Source organism: Macaca mulatta, chromosome 6 (assembly GCF_049350105.2).
Source record: "Macaca mulatta isolate MMU2019108-1 chromosome 6, T2T-MMU8v2.0, whole genome shotgun sequence".
In the NCBI taxonomy this organism is placed as follows: Eukaryota; Metazoa; Chordata; class Mammalia; order Primates; family Cercopithecidae; genus Macaca; species Macaca mulatta.
The window spans coordinates 171,088,912-171,105,957 of NC_133411.1; positions in this window are offsets into that span (position 1 = coordinate 171,088,912).

Here is a 17,046-nt window from a genome sequence, read left to right on the forward strand (position 1 = left end):
ACTTTTATGTTTGTTTACAATTTTTTCCTGATGGGGAATGGTGCCATGAATGGTTTGTGTATGTATAAGTTTGGTAAATTTTAACTTTATATAATAAATTTGTATATATTTAATGATAGTAAATGACAAAATAGACTAGTGTCTTATACATACATCTTATATATTCATGACATATCTAACTTTTTCTGATTTTTTTTTCAATATTTCTAGGCTACATAGTTCATCTGCAAGTTTATTTAAATTGTCACAATCTCCAAAAATTGTTCTAGGTTTATTGAAAAAAATCCATATACAAGTGGACCAGCATAGCTTAAACTCATGTTGTTCAAGGGTCAACTGTGGTATGATTTTTCCTCATTCTACATTTTGGACTGTTATATATATTCACTGTGAATTGCAGTGTGTGTATGTGCGCATGCATACATGTATACACGATGATGTCAGATGTTGGGCAACTCTCAGTGTAGTGAAGTCATATACTTGAGCTTTCATATTTAGCTTTATTTCTTTGCATGTGAGCTAATGAGATGGGCTGGAAGCTATTCAAATTTCCTTGAGAACTCCTTGTAAAAATATGTGATATTCTTTCTAAGAGGAAGACATGCTAGATTTACTGTTAGTTAATAGGAACCCCAGTCTGTGAGGTGGAGACATTTATACTGCTTGGCAGTATTAAGATCAAGCTTACAAAGAAGCTATAAATTTCTTAATCGTTGGCAGAAGCTAAGCTTCCTTTTTTATGTAATTTCTAGGCTTCCTTTTTTTAACCTCATTGCCAGTTTCAAATGGCTTGGGACTCTAAATAAAGGTCTGGCCCCATAACTGTCTCCTTTTACATGCTTCCTGACAGATTTTTTTGAGAGGTGAACAATTCATTATTCTATCTGGGTTTAAGAAAACCAATTCTCAAATCTGGCTCTTTTTGTATGAATGCATTCTAAGAGCTCTAGGTATGGCCCTGAGCACTTTTCAATAACTTAATTAAAACTCATCTGGGAGAGTTTACAGGGGGAGTAATGAATGTAATCAGGGAACAAGAATCCAAGAGAAAGAGAAGACAGCACATTTAGGTCAAGGTTTGTTAACACTGGCCCTGATATTTGGGGCTGGATAATTCTTTGCTGTGAGGGGCTGTCCTGTGCATTTTACACATCTTTAATAAGACTCCCCAACCCTCTGAATTGTGACAGCCAAAGATTTTTCAGATATTCCAGAAAGTTCCCCACGGAGAGATGCAAAATTGTTCCAAGTTGGCAACCACTGATTTAGATGTTAAGTAGCAAATGATGCAAAGACCCCAACAATAATCTAAATGATCTTCTCTTTACTCCAAGTAGCACCACTGAGGACAGAAATCTGGTGACCTGGCCTCCATTACATCATTTAACATCTATTTATGGAATAAATACTGACTGTATTTTCTGGCATTTTGCTAGGTCTACAAAACTTGGTTCCTATCTTCAGAGAGCCTACACTCAACTGAGGAAGACAGACAATGGATTTAGAATCAGACAAATATATATCTGAATAAAATAATGGAAGCCTTATGAAGGAAAATGAAACTGGTATGAGAGGGTAATAGACAGGGTCTGTCCTAGAGTTGCAGTCAGAGAAGGACTCCTTGAGGTGCAAATGTTGTAACCAGTATCTGAAGATCTAATAAGAGCTGACCAGAGATCTAGCTCTGTTTTGCTGACTGAGTCTAATACTTGTTTTAAATTGCACTGTCCACAAGGTATTTGGACCCTTTCTTCTTCAGTTCTCTCTTTCTTAGTTATTTCTGAGGGCCTTATGCTTGCTAGGGTGAGAGAGAAGAGATGGGCCTGGGAAGCTGCAGGGCTCCCTAATCAAAAAATTTACCCCGACCATGACTATGGTGCAGTGGCGATTCTTCTCACAATTGCCCTGGCTAGTCAAGACTATCTTTGGGCTTTTGTTTGTTTATTTTGCTTTGTTTTTCATTTTTATTTTTCAACACATGCCATCATCACCCCCCATCCTGGCTGTTTTAGAATAACAAAAAATACATATTATTGAATATATAAATACTATTTCTAAAAGCAAATCAAAGCAATTACTATATTGAATCTGCCTTTTCAAATCATATTCTTTTTTACCTTCTGTATAAAATTTGGAGACAGGGAGTTGCATTCTGCTCCAGAGTTTCCAGGCTGGGGATCATGAACTCCATAGCCTTCTTATTCTGTTTGTATTACTCTGTTCTCACTCTGCTAATAAATTCATACCTGAGACTGGGTAATTTATAAAAGAAAGAGGTTTAATTTACTCACAGTTCCACATGGTTAGGGAGGCATAACAATCATGGTTAAAGGAGGATGAGGAGCATCTTACATGGTGGCAGGCAAGAGAGCGTGGGTAGGGGAATTGCCCTTTATAAAGTCATCAGCTCTCTTGAGACTTATTCACTATTATGAGAACAGCACAGGAAAGACCCACCCCCATGATTCAATTACTTCCCACCACGTCTTTTCCACAACACATAAGAATTATAGGAGCTACAATTCAAGATGAGATTTTGGTGAGGACACAGCCAAACCGTATCACTGTTACTACACATTTTGTTGTGTAACAGAAATTTGGTATGGGACAGAGAAGGGAACCACCCTTCTCCAGACAGGGCAAAAACATTTCATTTACTATTTTGTAAATAGTTCTAAAATTTACCACATTAGTTAATTATATTAGTTTAGCCTTAAAGGCCCTAATGAGATGCAAAGTTGACAGATGGGATGACACATTAAACCTGTTCATGTCCATTACCATGAAAACTGGCATGAATTAAGTGGACACATTAGGCAGCAAGAGCAGGACCCTAAAAATGCAAACTGAAACCACAATGAGATTATCATCACATGCAAGTTAGGGTGGCTATTACCAAAAAGTCAAAAGATAACCAATGTTGTTAGGGATGTGGAGGAAAGGGAACCCTTGTGCATTGTAGATTGGAATGTAAATTAGTACAGTCGTTATGAACAATTCCTCAAAAAATTAAAAATAGAACTACTAGCAATCCCACTCCTGAGTATTGGGAAAAACCCCACCCCCGACATTTATTGTGGGTTCTTTTCTATTTCCCTAAGTGTCTCAGCTGGTTTGAGAAATAAAGGGAAAGAGTACAAGAGAGAGAAATTTTAAAGTTGGGTGTCTGGGGGAGACATCACATGTTGGCAGGTTCCGTGATGCTCCCTGAGCCATAAAACCAGCAAGTTTTTATTAGCAATTTTCAAAAGGGGTGGGAGTGTACAAATAGGGTGTGGGTCACAGAGATCACATACTTCACAACGTAATAAAATATCACAAAGCAAGTGGAGGCAGGGCGAGATCACAGGACCACAGGATGGGGTGAAATTAAAATTGCTAATGAAGTTTTGGGCATGCATTGTCATTGATAACATCTTATCAGGAGGCAGGGTTTGAGAGCAGACAACCTGTCTGACCAAAATTTATTAGGTGGGAATTTCCTCATCCTAATAAGCCTGGGAGCGCTACAGGAGACTGGGGCTTATTTCATTCCATCGGCTTCGACCATAAAAGGTGGCTGCCTCAAGGGGGCCATCTATAGACCTACCCTCAGGGCACATTCTCTTTCTCAGGGATGTTCCTTGCTGAGAAAAAGAATTCAGCGATAGTTCTCCTATTTGCCTTTGAAAGAAGAAAACTATGGCTCTGTTCTGTCCGGCTCACTGGAGGTCAGACTCCAAGTCTTATCTCCCTGTTCCCTGAAGATTACTGTTATCCTGTTCTTTCTTCAAGGTGCCCAGATTTCATATTGTTCAAACACACATGCTTTACAAACAATTTGTGCAATTAACGCAACCATCAAAGGGTCCTGAGGCAACATACATCCTCCTCAGTTTGCGAAGATGACGGGATTAAGAGATTAAAGTAAAGACAGGCACAGGAAATCACAAGAATATTGATTGGGGAAGTGATACGTGTCCATTAAATCTTCACAATTTATGTTGGGGGATTGCAGTAAAGACAGGCATAAGAAATTATAAAAGTGTTAATTTGGGGGACTAATAAATGTCCATGAAATCTTCACAATTTATATTCTTCTGCCATGGCTTCAGCTGGTTCCTCCGTTCGGGGTCCCTGACTTCCCGCAACACCTGAATATATATACAAAATAAATGAAATCAGTGTGTGGAAGAGATACCTGCACTCCCATGTTCATTACAGCATTTTTCACAATAGCCAAGGTATGAAAACAACCTAAATGTTCATGAACTGATACATTGATAATATTTATTAGACACATGTATATATTTTGTGTGTGTATATGTAAATATATATACATGTAAATGTCAATGTGTACATGTATATATATGTATGCATATGTACACACACACACACACACACCCTTACCCACACGATGAAATATTTTTCAACCTCAAGAAAGAAAGAAATCCTGTTACTTTCACCAAAATGGATGAAACTTGAGTTCATTATGTTCAATGAAATAAGCCAGGCACAGAAAGTTAAATACTGCATTATGTCATTTATATGTGGTATCTAAATAAGTCAAATTCATAGAAGCAAGAGTAAAAGGGTGGCTGAGGGGAGGGTGGGGTATTGAGGAGATCAAAGAATCGTGATCAAAGAAAACAAACTATCAGTTATACAGGATGAATAAGTTTTAGAGATCTAATGTACAGGATGGTGACCATAGCTGATAAAATGTATTGTATACTTGAAATTTGCTAAGAGAGTAGATCTGAAGTGTTCTCACCACACAGACACACAGGCACACACAGATGGTATCTATACAAAGTGATGGTTATGTTAATTAGCTTGATTGTGGCAATCATTTCACAATGTATACATATATCAAGACACTACCTTGTATACCTTAAATACATGCATTTTTTATTGTCTTCAGTTATATCTCAATAAAGCTGAAGAAAAAGATTATGAAAAATGGGGGGATGGGAAACTGGACCCTAAGGTCATGGAATGGAGGAGACAGCTTATCTTCAGTAGGGGTGATAGGAGTGTCAGGGAAAGACACTGGCCTACAGGTAAACCTGAGACAAGGATGCCTCCAAATTCCTCAGCAGGGAGGGATACAGGAGAAGAGCCACAGAAATGGAGGACGAATGCATAGAGAAGACCCCCAAGACAAACTTCACCTCACTTCCAATCAAGCTGTTTTCAGAAAACACATGGGAGGCAAAATCCAAGCCCTTTTGTCTATGTCCTTCTTCAAATAAAAAGCAAAATAGGCATTAATACACAAAGGGGTCACAAAACCTCAAGTTTTTGCCCATCTTAGAGGCCCTGCCTCTGAGGGAGAATGACAGAAGCATAATAATTTGACACTCAGTATTGTTGGTTAAAGAGAATGTGCTACCCACAGACAGACTGAGATACTCACAGAGGCCTCTTTAAAATTAAAGTCTAAGAGAATGACAGAAACATAATAATTTGACACTCAGTATTGTTGGTTAAAGAGAACGTGCTACCCACAGACAGCCTGAGATACCCACAGAGGCCTCTTTAAAATTAAAGTCTAAACTTCTTCAGAAGTTTCCAAACAAAATAAATAGGCAGATGTTTGTGTCACCCTGATTTTGTTTAGGATTTCCTAGATGACTACTAAACATTTTATTTTAAAAAATTACTTTTGCCATGTAAGAAAACTTAGTGATTTTTCTAAAACTGAAAAGTTCACTGCAGTCTCACTGAACTATTCCTTAAAAAACAGGCCAGGACAGCAAGCTAAGGTGCCGAGTGATGACAGTTGTGATAGCCCACAGCTCTGAGCAGGGAGGTAAGGGGAGCGGTGTCAAGTTAAATCTGTCAGAAGAAGTTGAGAAACCTGATAAAAGTATAAAATATTCAGGATGCAGGAGAAGTGCACCCAAATTCTCCATTAAAAAAAAATAGCTTCCCTTTAAGAAGCCGAAAGAGATATGAGAACAGCAGCCGCCTTGGGGCACCACTTCTAGGTTGATCTACTTGAAATCTGATTAAGCAAAAATATAATGAGCATTTCCACTTATGTGCTAGAATTAAAAAGGCATCACCTGCAAAAAATGTTACTGAGCATTTTTTATGTTGCAAGGCACTGAAATAAGTACTTTACGTTAACTAACATTAATCCTCAAAACAAATCTTATCAGGTTGGTATCATTATTCATATTTGTAGGAAACTGAGGTGAATAGAGTAACATATGAGCAGATGCCTATGGGGATGCAGGTTGGTCTGAATCCCCGCAAGTGCACTTTGAACAATGATACAAGTTAAAACAATAAAGGAAGAAAGACACTGTTGATTCTCATTATTTGTGGTAGTTACGCTATATAAAGCCATTCTAAAAAATGTAATTAGCAAAGACAGAACCATTACTTCTGGGGGAAGTGGAGGGTGAAATTTCTACAAACCTCTGGTCACGACATTTTCTTTTTTCTTTTTCTTTTTTTGGGGGGGGGTGGGGAGGTGGTGTTTCACTCTTGTTGCCCAGGCTGGAGTGCAATGGCACAAACTCAGCTCACTGCAACCTCTGCCCCCTTGATTCAAGTGATTCTCCTGCCTCAGCCTCCCCAGTAGCTGGGATTACAGGTACACGCCACCACGCCTGGCTAATTTTTGTATTTTTAGTAGAGATGGGATTTCAACATGTCGCCAGGCTGGTCTCGAACCCCTGACTTCAGGTGATCTACCAGCCTTGACCTTCCAAAATGCTGGGATCACAAGCATAAGCCACCATGCCTGGCCGACATTTTCAACTGATAAATATATAACCTTGCTTTACATGTTTCTATTTACAGAAAACTTATGTAATATACCGTTGATGCATTAACACTGAGCTCATAGCCAATAGCACTATAGCTTGTATCTGAATGAAGCTTATCATACACACATTTTCTCCCTAAGACACATCACAGCCTTCTTACTCTTAGGAACACTGCATAGCACTTTAGCACTCTGGTTGGGGGCCATTATAAATGACAAAATCATCAACAGAAAGTCAAAAATGGGAAAAACATGGCACTAAATTGACCACTAAAAGAAAACTTATTTACAGAATGAGAGCTGAAACAAAATGGAAGAGTTGATCTCAGTTGGGAATGTGCACTTCTGGTAACAAATTTTTCACTGCACTTTTCACATCTCCAGTGACTGTAAAAGTGCTGTGTCAATTTGGGGATTATGTATCAATTTTGGAGAGTAGAGGGATTCATAAATACAGAATCCAGCAATAATATTGATGAACTACATGCATTCTGCCCATCCCCATAGCCTGGTAAACAACGTTCTGGAGAGCAGAAAAGGAGAGAAGGATGACAAGAAAACCAGAAAGAGGGGCTCAACAGAAAGCAAGATCTATGTTGCTGACATCCTTGGTTTTAGCAGGTCAGTTTTTGTAGCATTTCTTCTCTTGAGAGCCCTGTGTTGTAGCCTTGTTTAAGTCACCGACAGGCTTATTTCCTGAAGCAGAAACCCTGCATTCCTTGGTCTCCTCTCGTGTTTTCCAGATCTTTCCGAAATGAGGACCTGACTTGTCCCATCTCTAATTCCTTGACAAATCCAGGAGTGCTGTTTCTCAACACAGCCGTTATTGGGTTGATACTGTTTTCAGTCTTTCTCATATCTCGTTACCCTTATTCAGAAATGATCTGATCACCTAATGCTACATTTTAGAAACTTTTCTACACAAATGAACAAAATGAGTTACTTAAACTGATTTATCTATTGAGATTACAGAAACCCAAGGGCAGGTGTGGCATTTAAGCAAGCCTGGAATAAAGATGACAGCCCCAAATGATGGCTCAGGACCTTACCTCTGTCTCGAACTCAGCTCTCTTTTACTGTGCTAACCCACGCTCAGAGAGTCTCTCCCTGTGGTCGCCCAATGGCAAACAGAGACACCAAAGGCAAAATCTTTCCAACTTCAGCTCAAGAACAAAGACATGGACCCCTTTTCTCGTATTCTTAACAAAGACCTTAGGACTTAACCTGCCGTTATTCAAACTGTCCTGATTTAAATCCGCATGTGTCCATCCTGATTCACATAAACTGAGACTGTTTGCGTGAGGATGGAGTATCCCCCGATAAAAACTATGGGGTTTTTTAGAAGCCGGACTCCTCTGTGTAGGCAAACACGAATGAATGCTTCACAGGTGAAGTGAGGTTCATCTGCCTCCTAAGCCGGCCTCAGAAGAGTTAATCTTTTCCAGAGTATCTGTCCTCAACGTCCTGAGCATCCCCTAACAGTCAATAGTGGCCAGATGAGGGCAGTAGAGAGAAAAGTCGCCGTGGAAACCTCAGACCACAGGAAGCTATGATGGAGCGCTCGCTGCTCTGGGTACATGTCAGAGAACTTGAAGCTGATTTGAAGCTTCCTGCCTGTACCCACTAAGGCATTATGATTGTCACGCACAACTGGCTTTCTGCTCCCTGAGGATTCTCTCTGGCTGCCAGAGCCTGCTCTCCCTGGACTCCTGGCAGGTTTGAAAGGCCAGAGAGTTAACACTCCTTGGGAGCAGCTCCCCGCACCCCTCGCCCCTGCCCCCGCCCCCGCCCCCGCCCCGCCAGTGAACCCTCCTGTGGGATGACCCTGAGGCACATGTGCCACACTGACTCACAGCTTCATCCTAGTGGGGATGAAAATCCAGTGAATTGGAGAAACAATGCACTTTCTTTCTCTCTCACTCCCCTGCTCCTCTGCCAGTGCCTCTGGGATCACCTCCCAAATAAACCACTTTCCTGGAACCTTGTCTACTGAGACAAATGCCACATGGACCATGATGGCATAGGATCCAGGATTTTAAATATTTTTGCAAGAACACATATTTTCTGTTGTTGTGTTCTCCCTACTATAGAATAAAAATCAAGGAGAGGATGGATAATCTCCTTGCTGGGAAATCCACTGTTAACATATTTTCTAGAAATAAATGAAAAGAATATATATTTATGCAGAAAAATGTAAATAGCATGATACTATAAAATATAAAAACTAAATTTGTATTTTCTCACCTTCTTCCAACAGTAAATTCTGATAAATTCTCTTGTAATTCCTCCCACAGAAAAGAGAATATACACAGAAAGCAAAAGATAAAAGAGAAGAGAATGTCATAGAGAGGTACAGAAGGAGAGAGCATTTGCAAAGCTTTTGGTATAGAGCTGGTTACTAAATAAATCACTTTCCTTAACACTTTCTTCAAACAATAATTCTATCTTTGAGTATACTTCAAGTAACAGAACCTGCACTGTAAATAAACATACATACAGGCATGTTTAAATGATGATGTTGGTCTGGCTACTGGATATGCCATAGATTAACTCAGTTAACTCACCAATAAAAATTCAAATGAAGTCCTCTTTGCTAATGAATAAAAATGAGCAGCACTAAAATCTAATTACATCCCTACAAGAATATTTTATGTCTTAAGTAGCCAATATTTTTACAAAGTGAGCTAATTAAAATATTAAATAAAATATTAAAATAGGTAGACAGTTTTGAATATTTCTGATTAAGTTAAATTTGTTCTTTATACATTTTTCTAATACAAATGGTGGAAATTACAGAATATAAGCCTCCAATTAATCTTTCCTTCCTTAAATGGAAACATGATTCAGAACTTAACAGCATTGATAGAATCTAAGCATTTTGCTAATGCAAAACAAATCTTAACAAAACATCAGTACAATATGTTCAGTCAGAAAGAGAATATAGGCTGGGCACCGTGACTCACATCTGTAATCCCAGCACTTTGGGATTGCTTAAGGACAAAAGTTCAAGACTAGAGTGAGCAATATAGTGAGACCCTGTCTCTACAAAAAAATTTAAAATTACTCTGGGGTGGTGGTGCACACCTGTTGTCCTAGCTACTTGGGAGGCTGAGGCAGAAGGATTGCTGGAGCCCAGGATTTCAAGGCTACAGTGAGCTATGATTGCTCTGCTGCATTCCAGCCTGGGTGGCACAGGGAGACCCTGTCTCCAAAATAAATAAATAAATAAATAAAATAGAACATAGTTTTGCTTTAGTTATCCTTTTATTTACCAAAAAAAAAAAAAAAGCCAAAAAAAAAAAAACCAAAAACAAACAAACAAAAAAACCTGAAATTTTGTTCCATGTGAACTTGAAAACTGTTCTGGACTGAAGATGGTGGCTCGTGCCTTTAACTCCAACCCTTTGGGAGGCCAAGTCGGTAGAATCATTTGAGCCCTTGAGTTCAAGACTACAGTGAGCTATTATGGCACCAGTGCACTCCAGTCTGAGCAACAGAACAAAACCCTGCCTCTAAAAAGTAAAAGCAAAGCAAAGCAAAGCAAAGAGAAATGTCTTGAACTATCTGATTTTCTGATTTGTCATTAATTAAACAATTTAAGAAGTAGCACGTTAGCCAGTCGTGGTATATCACACCTGTAATCCCAGCACTTTGGGAGGCGGAGGTGGATGGATCACTTGAGGTCAGGAGTTTGAAACCAGCCTGGCCAATATGGTGAAACCCCATCTCTACTAAAAATACAAAATTAGCTGAGCATGGAGCCACATGCCCTGTAGTCCCAGCTACTTGGCAGGCTGAGACAGGAGAATCGCTTGAACCCTGGAGGCAGAGGTTGCAGCGAGCCAAGACTGCACCACTGCACTCCAGCCTGGGCAACAGAGTGAGACTTCATGTCTAATTCAACAACAAAAAAAAAGCAGCACCTCAAAAAATAAATAAATAAAACTTTTAAGAAGAGCAATAAATACACTTATGCTTACGAGCATGTGCACATATGTGCACACACCCACAAACCCAATAAATATGACTGAAGATGGTAAACAAATTAGGTTAGGAAAAATATTTCTATCTAATACTATAGACAAATGGCTTATATTGTTAATATACAAAAGGCTGTTCTAAGACAAAAAATATTAAAATTCAGGTAGAATAAATATGAGTAACAACCAAACACAGTTAAAAGGAAAGTAATTTTAAAATTTTTGAAAAAATGTTCAATCTGACTTAAAATATTTTTTAAAATACCATTTAAAGCCACTAATTGTCATTTCAACTGCCTGACTGACAAAGATAAAAAAGTCTTTTAGTAAATCTACAGCTTCCTGGGGGTGTTGCAGAAGCAGGAACGCTCACCTTTGATTGGTGTGGAGGATACAAGATTTCAATATCCTTAAGATAAATTTTTCAATAATTTTAAAAACTAGAATGTTTATAAAGTTTCTAAGGATTTACTCAAAATATATACTCATTGATATGAATTGAAGAATGTCATCAAAGCATCTTAGTGACAGCAAAACATTGAAAAGAAGAAAAATACACATCAATCATTCCTGGTTAAGTAAGTTATGCAGAGTAATACAATGTAAAACTATGATATTTAAAGAACTAAGTAATTTTATTTTGTTGATATAGAGCTTTGGATATCTTTTTTGAAAAGTAAGAAGAAGAACAATTTGTAGTCTGTTAACATTTATGTTAAATGTTAAGTGCTCCATGTCCCTCTGTTATTCTATATGCATAGACAACTTCAAATTGTATTCAAACATCAGGACAGTTGGTGGTCTTAGAGTAGAGGGACTGAGTGGCCAGGGGTCAGAGATGGGAAAAATGGGAGTGTTTTTTCCTGCATTTTGCAGTCACTTCAGTAATAGATTGGGAAAATACTTGGACAGACTTTCCCATTCTGAGATTATTAAGGGAAAAGAAGCCTAGGGTCAATGACTCAACATCCCGAATTTCAACATTTTGGGAGGCCAAAGCAGTAGGATCACTTGAAGCCAGGAGTTTGAGACCAGCCTGGGCAGCAAAACAAGACCCTCTGTCTACAACTTAAAAAAACAAAAATCTTAGCCAGGTATGGTGGTGGGCACCTTTGGTCCCAGCTACTCAGGATGATGTGGGAGGATTGCTTAAACCCAGGAGCTTGAGGCTAAGGCGAGCTGTCATCTGGGTGACAGAGAGAAACCCTGTATCTTTAAAAGAAGAAAAGTAAGGAAAAAGGGAGGGAGGCAGGGAAGGAAGGAAGGAAGGAAGGAAGGAAGGAAGGAAGGAAGGAAGGAAGGAGGGAGGGAGGGAGGGAGGGAGGGATGGAGGGAAGGGAAGATGGTAAAATATTCCCTGGTGGTTTTTTTTATGGCATTCCTTGTCCACATTTAAATCTTTGAGTTTATTGATATTTTCATGTCTTCTACAGGTTCTTGAGTGCCTACAGATTCAGGAGAAAAGACAGCACATAAACAGAAACACACAAACAATATTTTCAAAAGAGGTGGCCACTTGGTTCATAAGGAGACAAAAAGCTTCTCACTGGTTATTCCCTTGATGTTCAGTCTTGAATGATGACCTCATCTGCTGGATATGGAAACTGAGTTATTTTGATATTTTACACTTGCTGTTTTTGTCATTCATTCAGAAAAATTTATGGAAATGATAGAAGCATCCAGTTCCCTACTGGGGAAAGGTCAGGTCAGTACCCATCTCAGCCACTAGTTTTCCATCATTCTGAAAATTCATTTCTCCTCAGCTACTCATTTGTCTCAATAGAATATGTTGAATCATTCTCTTTCCTAATTATGCAAATGGCTTCCTGTATCAAAGGTAAAGTTGTCTGGTTATTGGGATGAATTTGGGGACACTATTCTGTTTCTATTTATTTTTTGGTTTAGTGCTGTATTGGTACCACGTCGCTTTAACCATGGTGACTGGATATTATGTTTTCTTTTTTGATAATGCTAGTTTTTCCTCCTTATTTCCTTTTCATCATAGATCTGCCTGCATATATATTTTTTCATATACTGGGGACTTTTATCATTATGTTACAGATAAGGAAACCAAATATTAAAGAACTAAAATGTTCAAGTCGCACAACTTGTAAATATCAAAACAAAGATTTGGACTTAGTTTTGTTGGACTCCAAATCTACACTTAGAATCTTTGGATTTGAACCCTATAGGTTGGAAACGTGATTCTTTTTACTTTTCTATTTATTTTGCATTCTTGTAAGTTGCATGTATGGATTTTTGCTCTTTTTTAGCATTTTTGAATAACCTAGTTGAAATGTTAAAACCTCAGTTTTCATAAGTATATACAATTTTTTCCTGGGACAGGTTCTGATACAGCTGACTTAAAGTTGAAATAGTACAATTCTGGAAATCGTGGGCACTGGTGACTTTGTGATAAATGAATAGAATCTCAAAATAGAGGTAAAATGAAATATACAAATTTTTAAAATTATATTGTTCCAAACTTACAGAAAGTTACAAGAATAGTTAGGATTGTCCTCTGTACCTTTACCCAGATTTACTTAATTATAATATTTTTGTTCTCTGCTCTCTTTATGTAATATGCATGTTATAGGTTTTCCTGAACATTTGAGAGTGAGTTCAGTACATCACCGCCCTTCACCATTAAATATTTTAGAGGATGTTTTCTAAAATATAGACTTGTACCCATAGTAAAATTATCAAGTTTTTATATTGAATATTTATACAGAATTTTATCAAATCTGTCAGTCACATTTCAATTCATCCTGGAGTATCCTTTATAGCATTGAATTTCTTCTACTACATATTTTATTGGCTATGAATTATAATCTATAGTCATAGATTCTAGTCTATGGTCATATAATATATTTAGTTATCATGTGCCTCTAGACTCCTTTAATTTGTAAAGGTTCCCCAGGCTTTCTTTGCCTCTTACGATATTGGCATTTTTGAAGAATAAAGTTGATGGACTACTTTTATAGCCCCTTATATCACCTTGATAGTGTGTGTTTGAAGCATACCTTTGTTCAAACTGGAAAGAGTATTTTTACATATAGAAGTGCTGAGACCTTTAGAGCCAGCCAGGGCCAGAATCATAAATGACATTAAAGATATGGCAGTAGCAGACATGCCAGAAATTTTTCAGAGAAAATTTTCCACACAGAAGGACTCTCTGCATTGAAGGTAGAGTAAATAAGGGAAGGAGGCATGACTTAAATTCCAAGTTTTTAGGGGTTACCTGACAAAGGAGAAGTTGTTGTTACAGAAGAAGCCAGGCAAAGAAAAAAGCTGCCAAGTCTGCTAAATCTCCATAATATGAATGAGAAAGGTTTGATTTTCTGAGCCAAGACTGTTGCTTTAGAATCAGAACAGAATTGAAGAACTCAAAGCAAGTAAATCGTGTAGTGCTTGACTTCAACAATTTCTAATCTCAGCGATGAAGCTGTCCATATTGTAACTTTCACAGGCATACATCACACAGGGAGAAATACTCATGGGAATATTCTTTCACACCTACCTGCCTACATCTATATCAATATATACCATCAAGTAAATCTCCTCATTAACTATGTTTTAAAATATTAGGTATTTTTATAACCACCAAGAGTGGTTTGAGTTAAACCAAAAATTTAAAGGATAGAAGAGAAAAATAGGGAAACGATTCACAGAGGAATAAACTTTGATGTAATTCAACACTACCATACATCCTGCTCTGTGTAACTTCACGTGCTCCCATTAGAGACTGAATTTTGCTAAGGAGAGGTTCTCACCCACTCTCTACATCAAGATGGGTTTAGGTATGCAACTTGGCATAGGGATGTCATGCCAATTCTATATGTGAGAATTGGATTGCTCAGTGTGAGAACAGGGGAAAAATTAAAATGGTAGGAGACCTGAAAGTGAAGGACCAGCAGGTTGGGAAGTTTACCTTCAGGAAGAGACATGATAGACCTCAGGGGCATAGTAGCCTACAAGAGACAAAGAGGACTAACAATTAAGAGAGGTGATCAAATTATTTGCCATAGGGTATGATAACATTTTTCTCAGTAATTTTGCACTCTTGAAAGATATTTAATAGAGGCTATATTGCTCACTCATGCTTTTTGGTTTAAGTAGATTGTTATAGGTAAACTTGAAAAGTTGCTTAGTTCTATGTCAGGGTTGATCAAAGACAGGACCAGTTTATATTGTGAAGCTGTAGTTAAGAATAGGGAAGATCCTAAAAGTATAATGATCAGAGAATAAGCAAACATTTCTGGGAAAACTCCAGGCTTTCAAGGTTGTGAAATTGGTCATTTCAAAGCTGAGAACTCAAAGGAATAAAGCTAGACCAAGTTAATATCTGGTTTTATTTGACAAAAATCTAAAAAAATGTACTGAAGTATACATGACATTTCTAAATGGTTAGGGTTGGAAATATGCGAGGCCAAGAGAAGGTTGGAGAAATACGGTAGCCCAGGATATGTGGTTGGATCTGCTTGGTTGGTTGGTGTGGATGGGATTGGGGATGCACCTTCTTTTTGTCTCCTCTTCACCCTCTTTACACTCAAGACCCTCATAGCTCTGTAGGCCATAGAGCACATGCTCAGGGCCCAGTGGCCCGAGATAGCAGTGTGCTATATAAAATATAGAAAAACTTTCATTTATTGAACAGCTGTAGTACCCATGAATGAGTTCAAACTCAACCTTCTAGGACATTTTCTGTTTCTTTTTTCTTCTTGTGGAGTGTGAGACTCTTTTTGGTTTATGTACTCCCTCCAGGTGAATCAATGTTTAGAAAAAGGGGATAGAAATAAGATTTTTTAAAAATTCTGGATTTGCCCACCAATGAAGGTTGACTGTATTTTATTGTTCTTGTTTTTACTTTCATGTTTTTCTTCCAGTTCTACTAAATCAACAGACATGTGAGATGGAACATCTCAGTATAAATAGGAAATATTTTCTACTAGGAGAGTAGGCTGGACAAGACAGTGATTAAAGTGATTACTGAATCTTCTATCTAAACCTCATGGGCAATTCTATCTTGGTGTTGTAAAAAATTCCAAGATGAGGTTGAAACCCTGTGATACAGTGTCTGTGGAGTGGATTGTTAAGAGAGTGCAGCATACCTGTGGAGAAGCAGAATCACACAATTGTTCAGCACTCTGTTTTCTACATCAGGCACCTTTAGACCTGGCCTCTGTCTTTGTGATGACGTGGAGATAAAGGCTGAGTGTCTGAAAGTCTCCGATCAGATGCTAAATACTGAACTCTGACCTTAGGGAGCAGAATCCTACCTGTCAAAGCATACACAACCTATATAGGTCATTGATTCTGCAGCTGTCCTCAGCAGAGGGCTCCTGACTGGAATCTTAATAGAGAAACATGTGCATAAAGCACTTCTTTATTTGAGTTTACAAAGAAGGTGCAATATAAAGTATGTTCACTATCTTTACAAATAAATAACAGAAAAGAAGCATGGAGTCTGTCCATGAACCCAATGTAGAAAGTCACATAATTCGTAGGTAATAAAGCTCTGTAGCTTGCCTAGGGAGAGAAGAGTGGCAGTTTGATTCCACTTTCTTTGCTTTCTTGTTCCACACAGAAGCAAGATAAGCAAGTCCTCAGATGATCCCACATTCTCTAAGGATATTAATTTATCATCAGTCTCAACTACCCCAAGAATAGAGCTGATACCTTTGCTTGTCTTCCTCCACCACCAACCCTCTCTCTTTCACTAACACTGTGTTTCTATGGCTGCTGTAACAAATTACCATAAACTTAATGGTTTGAAATGACACAGATTTGGTATCTTACAGAAAGACGAAATGGTTCTCAGTAGGCTACAATTTATGTATCAGCAGGGCTACCTCATTTCTGGAGGTCCTAAGGGACAGTTTGCTTTCTTTCCCTTCCCAGCTTCTAGAGACTTCCTGCATTCTTTGGCTTGTGGTCCCTTTCCATCTTCAAAGCCAGCAAGGGACATTTGAGTCTTTCTAAAGTCACATATTTCTAATCCTGACTTTTCTGCCTCCATCTTCCCCATTTACGAACCCTGTGACTATATTGGTCCCAACTAAATAATCACGGTTGATCTCTATATTTTAAGGTCCATTGCTTAGCAAACCTAATTCCATCTTACACCTTTAGTTCTTTTTCCGTGGAAGATAACATATTCACAGGTTCCAGGAATTAAGAAGCAGACATCTTTGGTGTTCACTACTATGCCTACCACAACTACCATATACCATATGAAGTCTGACCCAAACTTATATGATTCTTGTTCTGCTGAACAATGTCTGAAAGAGCTTATCTCCAGAATGT